This window comes from Halyomorpha halys, unplaced genomic scaffold (assembly GCF_000696795.3).
Source record: "Halyomorpha halys isolate HHAL.00 unplaced genomic scaffold, Hhal_1.1 Scaffold399.1, whole genome shotgun sequence".
In the NCBI taxonomy this organism is placed as follows: Eukaryota; Metazoa; Arthropoda; class Insecta; order Hemiptera; family Pentatomidae; genus Halyomorpha; species Halyomorpha halys.
Window position 1 is genome coordinate 78,148 of NW_027107556.1, and position 2,956 is coordinate 81,103.

Here is a 2,956-nt window from a genome sequence, read left to right on the forward strand (position 1 = left end):
TTATTACAATACTTACTATATTATTACAATACTCACTGCATTATTACTATACTCACTATATTATTACAATAGTCACTATATTATTACTATACTCACTATATATTATTACTATACTCACAATATATTACTACAATACTCACTATATTATTACAATAATAACTAAATTATTACAATACTTACTATAGTATTACTATGTATTATTACAATATTCACTATATTCTTACTATGTATTATTACAATACTCACTTGTTATTTCCAATTATTTTCTCATAAAAATCTTAATAAGGACCTCTTTATTGCACAGATCTTACCTGATGAGGTGTGGCAAAGGAGAAATGCTTGGTACAAATGTAAAAGGAACTAAACGTCTTGATACAGTCCGATATATATACATTTTTTTTTTTTTTTATACTGTAGTCCTCCAAACGCTTGTTTATGATTTATTCGAATCCTTGCTTGAACGGAAAATTTGATTCGAATCAGTGAAAGATCCCATTAGCTCTTTAATATCCGTATACTCCCCTCTTCCTTGTCCTTGATGCCAATCTCTCTCCATCTGTTGTGGTTTAAATTTTGTTTTAGTCTTCCCAACTAGTAAAATATTACTTCCATTGTCTATAACATGATATTATTTTTTTTTTATAAGTGGAAGTGAAAATATGGGTTTAGAATTGGATCGCAGAGGTTTGCTTGTCGATTCGGATGTTGTTTATTAGTAATGCAATATTTGCTCTAAAGGTCATCTTTGAAGGCGGATGTTCTGGACGGCCTTTCCGAGTTGCAACATGTATTGATAGTTTTTTTTATTCACCAATGGATGCACTTGCTAGTTTTATATCTTTTTAGTTGTTTTATTGTGTAATATCATATTCTTCATATTTTTAGGCAATGTTCACATGGATCATAGAGCTCATTGACACCATATTTACAATATATAAATTAAATGATACCAAACTAAGAAATAGAAGAGAAAAAAAAATAAAAAATTAAACTCATAGTAAAATAACATATTGAACACAATTATTCCTATTTACAATAGTTACATTCAGCTTGGGGAACTCCGAACCGAGCTCTTTCCCCTACTTCTGGACTGCAAGATCCCGGTGTTTCTCTCTCAACCTCGTCTATGGTGAGTTCTATTTCAGATTACCTTGAAATGTTATATATTTTAAAATGATACAATTTATTTAGAGCATTCTAATCCTTTTTTGATTCTCTTGTTTAGCAATAAGAGAGGAAAAAAATGCTCTATTTTTAACAAACAGTACTGCCCAAATATCTTGGGTTTGTACATGACACAGCATATATTGATCAATCTATTATTAGGTATAATATTAATAAACTTTTCCTTTATTTATTTTTTGGTTTACCTAAATATAACTAAACTATTATCACTAACTAGTAATTACATCGTTGTATTTTTTATTTCTCTTTTGTTTATCCTGTTTCTGTTTTAATCTCTCATTAATGTTATATTTCTCTTTTCCAGTTTATTGCAAAAACTGAACTTATTATAATTTTTTTATTTAAATTTAAAAACTAACGAAAATGAAAAGCTGTGCCGCTGGAGGCCATTGAATACGATTGTACTGTACAACGGTCGTGGAAGGAAGTGATATGTTTATGATCACGCTACTACCAGTTTTTTTTTTCAATTTATGAGCTTAGGTGGACCCCGGAGTGTTCCTTAACCCACAGGATTGACTCATGGGTACAGTTATGAATAAATAATTATCTGCCACAACCGGATTCGAATCCAGGGCCTTGGAGTCAGTAGCAAAGTATCCCAATCATCACTCCGCGGACCCCAAATATAATTATATATCCCGATTTTAGACCACTATAATATAATTGAGATTTAGGCCACACTATAGAACACTATCCTATATTAACGTGGTTCGGTATGCCGAGGTGCAACTATATAATTTTTATTTTTCTAAACAATAATAATATTTACTACTATCAATATTATAAAATAAGTTAATAGTAGAACTAAAAATTAATAAATAATACAAAAAATTTTTTGACGTGACAACGTCTTATAAATCATTTTGCGGGATGCCATGTTAGAAAAAGTGTCCCGTAACGGAAGTAGATTGTGGGGGGAGGTAATTAGTAGTGTAGTAGTGAGGGTAAGAGGATTATAGATGCTGAGAGTCATGCAGGCAAAAGTGTCCCGTAACGGAGAAGGTAGTGGTGGGGATGGGTAAGAGTGAGGTGGTGGGGGTAAGAGGATTATAGATGCTGAGAGTCATGCAGGCAAAAGTGTAGCGTAACGGAGAAGGTAGTGGTGGGGGAAGGAAGCCTGAGATGATCTTTAAATTATGCATGAAATTAAGAATATGTTGAAAAAAAACTTGTTTATAATTTAATGTAATACAATTTTATTCTATCTGGCATCTACCATTTTGAAATTTTGGACACCATTTCTCAACATGGATGTCACTTCCTGGGTTATAAACTGCTCAATTTTATTTTAAACAATCCTATTTCTCATTTTATCGATCAGAGGATTAGTGTGCCATATGAATCACGGGAACCTGGACTACAGATGACACTGTTTGCGGTGGAACCATTTTCGTAAACAACCTTTGTTGAAATTTTCCATTACTATTAACGGAGTTTCCCGCGAGGCGAAAATGTATTCTAAAGAAATCTGTCAATAGCATGGCGAATTCGAAAACTGAAAATAAATCTGAATAAGTCTATTTACATTTCTGATTTGTTTACTAGTCAAAAAACTGAATACGAGTCTTTTTGAATTTTTGGATTAATCTTTATGTCATTATATTTATCTTATTTATGGATCCATTATCGCCAGTGAATAAATAAAATTGCGGAAAGTGGATGAGAGAGCATGGGTTTTTCTCTTCGGGCGATTTTTCAGACCCTTTTGATTCTTGTTATCCTTCCCGGCTCCCCCCCCCCTAAAGTCCGGTGCTACCTATGAGCTAGT